General features: G+C 49.3%; 1 long non-coding RNA gene across 2 annotated transcripts; it reads right to left on the bottom strand.

Moving 5' to 3' along the window:
* Positions 1 to 386: 386 nt before the first annotated feature.
* LOC148184719 (uncharacterized) lies at positions 387 to 4877 on the bottom strand. 2 transcript variants are annotated; one of them, XR_015772260.1, is made up of 3 exons: positions 4453 to 4877; positions 2528 to 2583; positions 387 to 1136 (listed from the first exon to the last, which is right to left on the bottom strand). It is a non-coding gene; the product is annotated as an uncharacterized LOC148184719 (long non-coding RNA). The 2 variants fall into 2 exon arrangements; XR_015772261.1 differs by having other exon boundaries at positions 387 to 1017.
* Between the last annotated feature and the right edge of the window lie 7998 nt (positions 4878 to 12875).

The following is a 12875-nucleotide window of genomic DNA, read 5'->3' as shown; positions in this document are numbered from 1 at the left end:
AAATCTAGTGTAAATATATCGATTTCTGGTACATTTTTGTATTTCTTTGTGCTACTCTGTGCATTTAGCCAAGTACTGTCTCTTTCATGTGCACCCAGTGACTCATTGTAGTAAGAGCAACCTCAGGCTGAAGAGATGAAAATAAAATAAATAAAAAAACCCCTAGAAAACTGTTTCCATGGCTGTGACTGGGAACAGAAGTGTTCCTGCTTTGCTGAGGTCAGGATGTGATATAACCACTCCCCTGACAGCAAGGCTGAAGCAAAGAAGGTGATGAAGCAAAAATCACTCCCATTATCACTCTGGGATTATCCGACATAATCCTGCAGGGTGAGATGAGGTCTCAGGGAATAAATATTGTCCTCTAAGCGTGTCCATCTCTGCACACTGCTGCTCCTCCCTGGAAAATCTGGGGTAACATATGGTCCAGGAAATCAAAGCTACAGACCCCTCCTCTAACTTCCCCAGGCACACACACAGCTCTGCATCATTACACACCACCTAAACACTAAATATCTGCTGCACCTTTTTGTTTGTGTGTTTAATTTTCAAATTGCAGCCAGCAAAGGTTGTGGGCGTGTGTGGTCGATGCTGGCTGGATGCCAGGCACTCATCAAAGCCTCTCTATCTCACCCCTCTGCAGCTGGACAGGGGAGAGAAAATGTAACAAAGGGTTCATGGGTGGAGATAAGGACAGAGAGAGATCGCTCACCACGTACCATTGCAGGCAAAACAGACTTGAATTAGAGATAGTAATTGAATTTATGAATAACAAAATCAGAGCAGGGTAATGGAAAGTAAAATCAGACCTTAAAAATATCTTCCCCCCACCTCTCCCTCTTTCCCAGCTCTGCCTCCTCCCCCAGCATCGCAGGGAGACAGGGAGTGGAGATTATGGTCAGTTCATCACTTGTGGCTTCTCCCACTGCTCAGGGACAGGAGTCTCTCTCCTGCTGCACCCTGGGGTCTCTCCCATGGGAGACAGTTCTCCAGAAACTTCTCCAGCATGAGTTGCTCCTGTGGACAAGATGGACAAGAGTTCTCCACAAACTGCTGCACTGTGGGTCACTCTTCCACAGGGTACAGTCCTTCAGGAACAGGCTGCTCCAGGGTGGGACCCCACAGGGTCACAAGTCCTATGAGGAAACCAGCTCCAGCATGGTCTTCTCTCTCCACAGGCCGCTGCCAGGACCCTGCTCCAGCACAGGCTCCCCATGGGGTCACAGTCTCCTCCCAGGCATCCACCTGCCTCAGTGGGGGCTCCTCCATGGGCTGCAGGTGGATGGATCTCTGCCCCCCATGGACCCCCATGGACCCCCATGGACCCCCATGCACTGCAGGTGGATCTCTGCCCCCCATGGACCCCATGGCTGCAGGGCACAGCTGCCTCTCCATGATCCTCACCAGGGGCTGCAGGGGAATCTCAGCTCCAGTGCCTGGAGCAGCTCCTGCCTCTCCTTCTGAACTGACCTTGGTGTCTGCAGGGCTGTTCCTCTCACACATTCTCACTCTGCTCTTCTCTGGCTGCAATTACACCTGCCCAGTAACTTTTTTTTCTTCTTTGTAAATATGTTATTACAGAGGTGTTTCCACTATTTCTAATTGGCCTGGCCTTGGCCAGCAGCAGGTTGGTCCTGGAGCTGCCAGGATTGGCTCTGCTGGACATGGGGGAAGCTTCTGGCAGCTTCCTGTAGCTCTGCCATGACCAAAACCTGGCCATGCCAACCCAATACATGGGCTTGCCCCACCCCATTACAGCACCTCCTGGTACTGCAGTGCCTGTATGGGCCTCACCCAGGAAAGCCCAATGTGTGTTATTTATATAATCACAGAATGGTTCAGGTTGGAATGAACCTTAAAAAACATCCAGTTCCAGACCCCTGCCATGGGCAGGGACACCTCCCACTAGCCCAGGTTGCTCCGAGCCCTATCCAGCCCGGCCTTGGACATTTCCAGGGGTGGGGTATCCACAGCTTTTCTGGGCACTCTGTGCCATTGTGCATTTCCCCTCACTGACACTCCAAATAAATGGTGTGACTCAAGGCACTGGAAGGACTTGTGGGATAATTAAAAGCACCACTATTATAGTTGATGTCGCTCTACAGCATCCCATTCAGAAGGATTTTAAGCAGCCCAAGCCCTGGCACACAATCCTTTGTGGGTTTGCTCCTGCTGACCTGAAAAGCAGTGGGACAGCACTGGGAGTGATGTCTACAGCATTCCTGCTCCTGGATAACCATGACAAACACATCCAGCATCCCTGCTACCCCTTGTTACACATGGAGCTGGGGGATGCAGTCCCTTGGGACCACTGGGGAGAGCAGGAGGTGTGTGGGGCTGTGGTGAGGAGCTGCAGGAATGGCCAGCCCCTGCACACCCTGCCCTGGAGGGGAGAAGACAGCTTGAGTCTGCTGCTCTGATTAAACACACCTTATACCAGGGTCATGCTGGCACTGACACATTTTACCACTTTAACCCATGGACTTGCTGGGCTTAGGGAAATTACTTGACATGCCCTGCTCCTTACCTGCTGTCTGCCCAGTTCCTTCCTGCTGGTTTTGCTCCTACTGTAGCTGCTCCACTCTAGATGAAAAGAAAGAAAAATGTGAGTGGAAAAGAGGGAGGCTGAGGCATACACACATTTCATTTTTATGGGGCTTTCACTGTATTTCATCTATCTTCCATTTAACACACCGGTGACATTTATGCATTTCCTGAAATGCCACCTAGGAAAGAAAACACATTGAGCACAATTTGACATAAAGAATGAGGTATCCTTCAATGGGCTTGGCTGGAAATGTACAGAGCAGCCTGAAGGCACAGGCATCCCTCTGTGCTGAGCCATCCTTGGAACCTCTGGGTTGCAGTGGAGAGATGCTCCAGCTCCATGCAGCAGGTCAGAGCAGCTCCTGCTCCTTGTTTTGCCTTATGTGATCCAGCTGCCACTTGGAAGCAAAGTAGCTGTCTGGAAAATAGGAATCATTTTTGCACAGAAGGGCTCTTCCACCTCCTCCAGCTGTGCTTGCACTGTCTGCAGTTCCTCCAATGCTTTAGTGACCTGCCCTTTCTAGGAAACTGCAGGCAGGCACAGAGGACACTGTCACAATAATAAAAATATTAGTAATAATAATAATGATGATAATGATTAAGGCAAATAGCTCCTGATTCTGGGACACCCCCTGGCCCAGGCACACCAAATCAACAGGAACAGGCTGGTGAACTATTTTGCCTTTCAGACACCGGGGTTTTGGAGCTAATAACACCCATCCTTTACCAGGGAACTGCTACTCAGAGCCTTAATTTGTGTGATGAATGGTCTCTGCTGGGAACAAAACACTGCTGCAGTTGTAGCTGACAAGTTTGGTACAGACAGGCAGGACCACACTTCTTATCCTCTATATTGTATCTCACAAAATCACAGAGTGTTTTGGGTTGGAAAGAACCTCAGAGATCATCTAAGTCCAAACCCCTGCCATGGGCAGGGAGACCTACCACTAGACCAGGTTGCTCCAAGTCCCATCCAACCTCATCTTGACCACTTCCAGGGCTGGGGCATCTGCAGCCCCCCTGGGGAATTTGTTCCAGTGTCACACCACCCTCACAGCAAAAAATTTCTTTCTTATATCTAACCTAAGTTTCCCCTCTTTCAGTTTGTAACCTAATATGGTTTTACATTTGCTGTGGCAGTTTGGGTGTGCAGCTCAGCCCTTACAGACCATCAGTCCTCTGTCCCCTAACCCGGGGTGAAAACCTTACCCACCATCTGCGTGTGTCCTTCCCAGGGGAAGGGGTAGGATGCTCCACACGTACCTGTCTGGCCTGAGCACAGCCCTGGGGGTCTCCAGCTCCAGGCTCAAGACCAGCTCTGGAGCTGATCTGTGTCATGCTCTTGGGCAAACCCCTGGTACAGGGATCATCATGCCCAATGCCAGTCCCTGAGGGGAGCACAGAGGCTTCATTAGCTGACATTTATGAAAGGCTTTGGGCAGGAAAAGTGTATTCAGTGTTAAAAATGAATGAGCATCAGTAATGCCAAAAATGTGTGTGATAGAGGGAGAGAAAGACAATATTGGAGGACAGAATGCTCAGGGAGCTGGGAGCTGGCCCAGAGAGAGCCACAGAATTCCTAGTGCCCAGGCAGAGGGCATGGCTGCAGCCCTGGCTGTGGCACAGTGTCCTTCAGGGACCAGTGGCCCAACTGGCTTGCCCCACCTTGTCCTGGCACATAGAGCAATGGAATACTCAGTACTCCCCTGGGGAGTAGCAAGCAGGAGATTTTCCTTCCATCATCCCTTCATCCCAGTCCTCAGACTTGTTGGGCTGAAGACACCTCCCTTTCCCTGAGAAATGTGCGGTCCAACAAACTTCTCATGCTTCCCTCCCCACCACTGCCCAGTTTTACATCTCCAAGGCCACACTGAGGAATGACAGTCACACAACAGCAATGGATACCTTGAAATGGGGATACAGCCCTCTGTCCATCCTCTTCATTGAGCAGATCTGCTTATACAGGCTCTGTAACAAAACTGCCGAGGTTGCAGCAGGTCTCTTACAGGGAGCAGTCCTGGGAAACCAGACTCACTCCTTCTCCCTCTTCTCCTAGGAATGAATGGCATCCTTGGTCCAGATGAGGAGGCTGCAATTTCCTTGATTACAGGAGCAGGTCAGCATGGAGACCCCACCAAAGGGAGATGAGCCACACGTCTCTGGGCTTTCCCTGATTTTTGTGGTGACATTGGCTCAGGCTTTGTGCTGAAGAGCTGGGGGTGAGAAGGCATGTGAAGGAGGAGCTGAGAGCATGAACACAGCAATGACTGAGAAGCTGAATTTGCTGACTCACATGGTTTCCCTGCTGCCCTCCAGGGTCCATCTCACACTGCAAGGAACCTGCTAGCATCCCTGTCCATGGCTTTGCTCCCTGGAGCAGCTCCTGTCCCTCCCAGGCAGCTCAGTTCTTGGCCAGCAGGAGCACAGAGGTTCTCTGCAACTCCAGCAGAATTCCCAAAGGCTTGGATGGGAAAGAACCTTATAACCCTTCTCTTCCCCGCTCTCTAGTAGAAAAACATCTTTGATCTCTGGTGTATTGCTACGATATCTCCCTTGTGATGTGTTTCTGTAAGAGGGAAGGAAATGTCCCTTGGTCCCATCCCCAGGTGAAGGTGCAGCTCTCATGCACACATGCTGGAAGTACACTGTGCCTCATGCTCGCGGGGAAATGAGGACACTTCCTCCTCCCTCCCTGAGGAGCACAGCTGAACTGCTTGCAGGGAAAGTGCTGCCAAGCTTCCAGATGAACCACATGTCACTTCCCACGTCCCTGGTGGAGCAGCTCTGACATTGAGTTAACGAGTGCTGCCAGCACACCAGCAGCATTCCTCCTTCTGCATGTTTTTCCAAACCAAATCCTAGCTCTGAGCCCATTTCGCTGGTGACCCACTGCTGCTGCAGGGCAGTGAGGCAGAGCAAATTATGTGAGAACCAGGACAATTATAGCAGGGACCAGGAGAGCCCTTGGAGCGAGACTGATGTTTCACATGGCAGTGGGTGCAGTGGGATCTGCAAAGGTTCATGCTGTAGGATTCAGGCAGGATTGAGTACAAAGTGCAGCCGGACAAGGTTGTGCTGTAATCAGAATTTCTGCTCAAAAGCAGCTTTCCCAATACCAGTTCTGGGTGCAGCCTTTCACAACCACAGCTTTCCCAGCCAGCCAACTCCAATCTAAGGGAGGAAAGAAAGGAAAAGCAATGAAAACTGTTTGATATTTCTTATTCAAGAGAGAGAAAGATTCAGAAGATGGATGTTGGCCACAGGGCTTCACAGACGTCTTCAAATTTCTTTTTTATGATAAATATCACGTGTGACCCTTGGCAAATCAAAAATTTACACTCCATTGGAACATCTCATTTGCTTTCTTGTTTGACACAGAATTATAAGATGTAACCAGCTCCTCCTGTTGAGTCCAACAGCTTGTGTTTGACTAAGGCACAGATTTCCCATCTGTTCTTCAGTCTCAGTCCTTTTTTGCTGCAACATCACACTGAGAGCTGGTACAGATGATCCCCCTAAATCCCTCAAATCCTCTCCTAGACACAGTGAGTCCCCATTCTATAGGCACTGCCTGTGTTTCTTGTTCTCCAGTACATCCCACTGCATGGAGCAATATTCATCCTACGTTGTTGGAAGAGAGACAGGCCATGGTACAACTGCTCTGTCACTGATTACTGATTATCCCACCAGTCTTTCTGCAATCCCCAGCTCTTAAAAGCAATTATATTAATTTTTTTCCCTCAGACTAATGGCAGAGTTGATCAGTACTGGAATTAGCAGCTCTATCTCCAGTTTCCAGTTAAGGAAACGAGAGAATTTTATTTTGCCTGGGACTATCTGCACCATTTCAGGCTGACTGGGTGTTGCAGTGGTTATTGCTTTCAGTAGGTCTGGATCATCCTACACCCTGTAAGGCTCTGACACGTGGCTACAGCCCTGCAGCAGCCCCTCCAGGGGAAGGCCTCAACAAGAGCTCATCTTTAACAGGGAAAAGGGAGGAAGCTTCTGGAAGCAATGACATAGAATGATATGGAAAGTCCTGGACTTTGGCTTAGTTTAAGACCTTGTTTTTTGCTCTTCTGGAAAACTGGCAGAGTGTTCCCTAAAACCAGCACAGTGGTGCCTCCAAGTCTCAGCAACTGGAGGCACAACAGAGAGCAGGTAAGAGAGGGCTGACAGTGCCAGAGCTGACTGGGAAGCCCCATTTCCTTGAAATTATACTGGGATTTACAGAATTATTTTCATGTGGGATTAGAAGGGAACCTCAAACAACATTAAAGAAACTAAAATCCTGCAGTTTTGTTTTGAAAACACTGGATTTTTTTGAAAGCAAATCTGGATTCCAAGATACCTGGCAGCTTTTGGATTAAAATAACAGAATTCCCAGGGGTCTCAGGGCTGCTCAGGGGATGGGCAGCTGCCAGGAGAGACCATGGCAGATGCCTCTGTTCAGTACTACAAGTACATGGAGACTTTCTACTGGTTGCTGGGTTATTTTATTGTAGAGATCCTCAGAATCTGACGTGGGATTTTGAAGAAGGCCAATGATGGAGGTTTTGGGAGGGAAGGAGGACTGGTAGGAAAAGGAATAACCAATTTCATACCCTTCAGTGTATTTAGCCAGGCACACATGAAGTTATCATGATGCTTGCAGAGCACATAGGTGCAGAGAAGGCTGGGAATGAGACTGGTATGGATGAACAAACATTTCATCCCAGTGTGTTTTTATCCCTTTCATTTCTGCACTCATGGGCAGCCAGTCTGAACCACATAAATACTCCCACTTCTTGCTGCTGAGTGTCTCTGAGACATGTCAGGTTCCAATCATCCAACACAACAGGAGCTGCTGTGAGCACAAACCCAAAACCTGCTACCCCTCCTCCTGCTCCTCCACCCTCGCTGTGCACAAGCCCAGGGTATCCATCCCAGTGCTAATTTGAGACTGGGGGCTCCTGCCAGGAGTAAATGTGGCTGGTTAAGCAGAGACAAGGGTTCTACTGCTGAGAAAGCAGCTCCTTACCAGAACTTAAAATCACAGCCATGCACAGCTGTGCTGGTGCTGCTCAGCAATGAAGGAGCTGATGCATTCCCCGCTGCTGATGTGAAGATTATGCTCAAGGAGGGAAATGTTTTAAGGAAAGTGGAGGCTCAGCAGAGCTTTTGATTACAGATTTCAGTCCTTGATTTATAACACAGTGAGGGTCCTGAAACAAATTGACACATGAAGGTTTTTTAGACACAGGCTATTATCCTTCAGGGCTGATTTGAAACAAATCTTGGGGGCTAATTCTAAAATAGTGAACACATTGCACATCAGGGCACAGCAGGCATTAACACGTTAAAGCCTAGTCATAAAACACACCTTTCACTCAGAAATACCTGAGAACTTTGCCTTTTACCAGTCAGCCCAACCCAGGATGGATTTGAGATGCCTTTGTATGCCAGCCTAGGGCCCAGTACAGAGAGCAAGGCTCGTTTTCATTGCTGTGAGTCATGAAGGCATCCTTAGGCAATAGATCCTCCCAAGATTTTAGTGCTCTTCAGGCTGGCCCTTTACAAGGTGTCAAGCATCTTCCTTGTGCAGCCTTTACCCTGTCCTATCCTGCCCAAGCTGTATGAGTAATGATAAAACCCAGCACAGGGGCCAGCCACTGTTTGCTTGGATTTTCAACAAGACTGAGCCTGGGGAGAAGGGCCCCAGCACAGGTTTTGACCAAGGTGTCAGTTTGGAGCCTGCCAAGGCAAGGGGAGAGCAGTGGTTTGCAGCTCAGCTCAGTGGGAAGGAGATGGGAACCAGGAAAAGAGGAAAGGGTGGCTGGAGGGCACATGGAGATGGAAGGGGAGAGAGGCACTGCTGTTCATTCCTAGTTGGCCACTGAAGCACTGCCCTCACACTATGCAGGCTGTCCTGGTTTGAGTTATGGGGTTATTTATTCCTCCTACACCCTGATCCAATGGCAGGAGGATGTCTCCTTCCCTGTGCTCAGTGGTGAGGAAGTGAGGCATGGGAAGGCTGAGGATCTCAGGGAGCAACAGCCCAGGCAACCCCAGCAGCTCAGATTGCTCATATCTTGGGCAACCCTTTTGGAACTACAGGGCTGCTCTAGAGATCTTGGGGCCTTTTGCAAATTTTGTGGTAAGAGCAGAAATGTGAGCAGTCACTGAAGTCCCCTGGTGATGGCTGCAGTGGCTGAGTGGCTTTTCCAAATGATAACTGTATTCAGGGGATGGAGTTCCTGGGATTCATCCTGGAGTCTGGACTCTTGTGACACATCAGCTGCCCAATCCAGCCATGGTGCCTGTCCCTGTTGCTGTCCTACTCTGATGTGACCATCTGCCAAAGCAGAGCAGGTGGGACAGAAGGGAAGGCACCTGGTGCCTCTCTTGCTGTAGTTCACGCTCCACATTTCCGCCAAACTGGTCCCTGAAGTGGTCTGCACTAAGATGCCTGGAGCACAGTCCTGCCCAGTAGCGGTGTGGACACAGGTTCTGCACAGTCAGATCTGTCTGGGAGCTGTAGCTCCAGGGAGCTTGTGGGACTGAGTTGAAAAGCAGGGCAGTGACTCTGTAGATGGATGTAGCTATTTTTATAGTGCATATGAGCTGGAGCTCTTTACATTTCCCTTCCAAATGGTGCCCTGCAGTGCCCATGGGACATCCCCTGGAGAAGCTGACCCTGCTGAATGCAGGGCTCTGGTGGGCAGGTGGGAATACGCAGAGCATGGTTTGTTCTGTGTGCTGGGCAGGCTGTTCCAGCTTCCCTGAAGGAATGGCTTTCAGCCACTGTCAGTCCAAATGAGCATGCTCTTGCCTTGATTTGTCTGGAATTTGTCAAGGGAGCCAAAGCCCAGCATTGCTGAGAGAGAACATTTTTATTTCCATTTTGAAGCATCATCACTTTCAGTTTTATCTTATGAAACTCTTCTTTTCCTCTGACCTTGAGGTTGCATGGTATGATAAGGCTGCATCCATACTGTTACACTTCTACCTTGTAAAGGAATGTGTGCATCCAGTTTGCTGCTGGGGGTGGCTCCTGTGTTGGGTTAAGTCCTGAATCCACCCCAGGAATTGCTTGGACGGAGCTGTGGCCAAATTTGTGTCTAGGGCTGTCCCACCAAGACAAGCGTGCAGACAACTGGGCACCAGTGCCTGTATATTGCACTCACACAGATGGGGCCTTTGTGTCCCTCTTTGGGACCAGGCACGCTGCCACCATGCACGGATCTTCTCTGGCAGCTCAGGGTCAAGGATTTGCCTTTATGGAAATTCAAGTGGGAAAGTTTCTCACTTTCACTTCTCCATGGCTTTTATCTTCATAAACGAAAACACTCAGACATAGAGGAAATAAATAGAAAAGTGTAGGTAGTGGGAGGAAAGGCAGCAGGGTTTAAAAAGGAACAACAAAACATTGATAGCAGGGTTGTAGTACCAGTTTGAGGCTGAGGTTCCAGCTGAGAAATGCTTTGCACAGGCAGAACAACGTGTGTCTCTTGGGGATGCAAGGGCTTTGAAGGGGCTCAGCATGGATAAAGGGGGGATCTTTTCAGCCCAGATCCAATGACATGACCAAGCCCCCCATTCACAGGCAACCTCCTTCAAGTCAGCTTCAATCCTCTGAGTCAAAATTTTCTTTGCCTCTTCAGTGTAGAAATGGTGCCATCCCCTGCCTAAGCAACTTCAGAGACCTTTTTTAATCATACCCTGTGTGGTGAGGGAGAGAACAAAAAACACTTTTACAGTGTAGTACCAGATTCCTGAAGGGCAAAGGGGTCCAGGAAGGCTGGTCATTCTTCAGTGAGGAAATCCTAAAAGTGCAGGAGCATGCTGTCCCCATGTAACGAAGATGAGCTGGTGGAGGAGAAGACTGTCCTGCCTGAAAAGATAGCTTTGGCTGGAACTCAGGGGAAAAAAAGAGTTTACCAGCTTGGGAAGAAAGGGTAGGCAACTCAGGAGGACTACAAGGATGTTATGAGGTTATGCAGGGAGAAAATTACAAGGGCCAAAGCCCAACCAGAAATTAATCTGGCTACTGCTGTAATAGACAATACAAAATGTTTCTGTAAATATATTCACAACAAAAAGAGGGCTAAGGAGAATCTCTGTCCTTTATTGGATCCAGGGAACATGTACTGGGAAAGGCTGAGGTACTTAATGCCTTCCTTACCTCAGTCTTTAAGTCTTTTAAGACCAGTTGTTCTCCAGACAGCCAGGCCCTGAGCTGGAAAACAGAGGAGCAGAATGAAGCCCCCCAAATCCAAGGGGAAATGGTCAGTGATTGTGATCTGGTACACCATTTAGACAAATAGGAGTCTCTGGGGCTGGATAGGGTCACTACTCCTGCAGGTATTTAAAAGATGTGTAAAAAAGATGTGGCACTTGGAGACATGGTTTAGTGCTGGCCTTGGCAGTGCTGGGTTAAAGGTTGGACTTGATGACCTTAAGGGTTTTTTTCAACCTAAATGATTCTATGATTCTAATTTTCGAGAACAAGCTCACTTTGTTTAGATAGCAGGTAAAGCTGCAGCCCCTTTTGCCAGCCTGGATGCTGCTGTGTAGGTAAAAATCTGTTTACATAATTTAAACAACCCAGGCATTTGTCACCCTTGACAAATCTCCCTGATATCTCCATAGCAATCTGCTCTAGCTGGAAAGGATGCACTTTTCCCTGACTGCTCCAAGCCTGTGCCGTTCCATAGGAGTGCTTTTGGCTTGCATCCCCAACCTAAATGTGTTCTCTATGAAATGCAATTTTTGACTCTGCACCGTCACAGGAGACAAACGCCAGTAAATTGAGTCGCCAGATAGGAAAAAGTCAAGCAGATTGGACCTCTAGAGGCTTCCAGCATTAGGCACGGGAAGGGATGATACAAGCCTCTGTTCCGAGCTGTATTTTCCGCAGTGGCGGATGGCAGCTGCTGGCTTAACCCGCTCAGTGCCCGAGGGTGTGCTGTGGGCAGCTGCGGTGCCTCCAGCGCTCCCGGGGATGCGATGAGCGGCTGAGGAGCCCGGGATGCTGCAGGCAGCAGGGCAGGGCTGCCGGAGCTGCTGTGCTGAGGTACCCACCCTGCCAGAGCCACCAGCGCTCAGCTAAGGACCTGGGAGCAAAGCTGAGATGGGCACTGATGGAATGACTCTGCTCATCCTGGGCTCCGGAGCCAGCAGGGTGGGATGGGCATCAGTTAGAAAAGAGTAAGGTCAGGTAGGGAAAGATGCCAGGGAGAGCGGTGGTTAGGCAAAACCCGTGGGTTTTTGCAGGTTTTGGGGCACCTCCAGGCAGAAAGCAGGAGCTGCATCCCGCCCATCCTGAGCCTCAGCTGGGCACAGCTCAGCGCTTAACCAGGCAGCACCAAGGCTTGCAGAGCCATCTACTGACAGAGCGATGCAGCTCAAGAAGGGATTTATTTATTTTTTTTTCTCTCTCTCCTGTAGGTTTTTTCCAGCTTTGTCCATGCAGTTGAGGGTTTTTTTTTTGCAATACAGTCCATGGGCAGCACAGACGGTGTGGTCTGGCTCCTGCACACAGCTCAGCACAGGAGCTGTTTTACTCTGCCAGCTTGATACCTGCTCTTCTCTCTAAGAAATGTTCCAACATTGCCCCATCTTTAGCTATGGATCTGTTGTGCAGGACAGAGAAGGAAGAAATGAAACATAATTTGAAGCATCCTTGGAAGCCAGGGGACAGATCCTTCCCCCTTGAACAGGAGCTCTGCTTGGAATCACAGCACTGTGAAATAATACATAATGTGAACACTGGCCTGGAAGATGCTCGAGGACACAGCAGCATCTGGAGCAAGAGGGACAGGCTGAAGAGAGCTGTGCTGAGGCCATGGGGCTGCAGTCCCTGAGTTACCAATGAGGCAGGGGCACATCTGCTCTAACAAAGTTTCTTCCCATGCCTTTTCTCGGGGCAGTTTTTATCTGCTGTAAATGTACAAAGCTCCAGCACTTCTATTTTGCATCGGATCATACGGATGGCTGCCTTCTCTCTGATAGACGCAGAAACAAACCTCTTCTGCCTGACCTGGGTCTGCAAAACAGATTGTGTGCTCATTCCATGACAATGCCCACTTCTTTAGTTGTGTGCAAACAGCAGGCTTCAGAAGCAGCGTAATTCTCCTTTGCAAAATGCTCTGTGCCTTTGGGGTAGAAATGCACCTTTCCTTTGAAGCTATAAACAAGTGCTGTGATTCTTGGGTTTGCAGGGTGGATGCTCCACAGAAGCTAGAAAGAGCTGCTTCTGTAGCAAAATGTGGACATTAGGATGGAGTTTGAGAGGATCATAGAATGCTTTGGGTTGGAAGGAATCTTTAAAGATCACTTTATTCCAA

The sequence above is a fragment of the Pseudopodoces humilis genome, chromosome 3 (assembly GCF_049639895.1).
Source record: "Pseudopodoces humilis isolate 2021_Gansu_Grassland_sample_001 chromosome 3, ASM4963989v1, whole genome shotgun sequence".
NCBI classification, from domain to species: domain Eukaryota; kingdom Metazoa; phylum Chordata; class Aves; order Passeriformes; family Paridae; genus Pseudopodoces; species Pseudopodoces humilis.
Note: the sequence above shows the minus strand (reverse complement) of the source record. Positions and strands in the feature narration are given on the sequence as shown.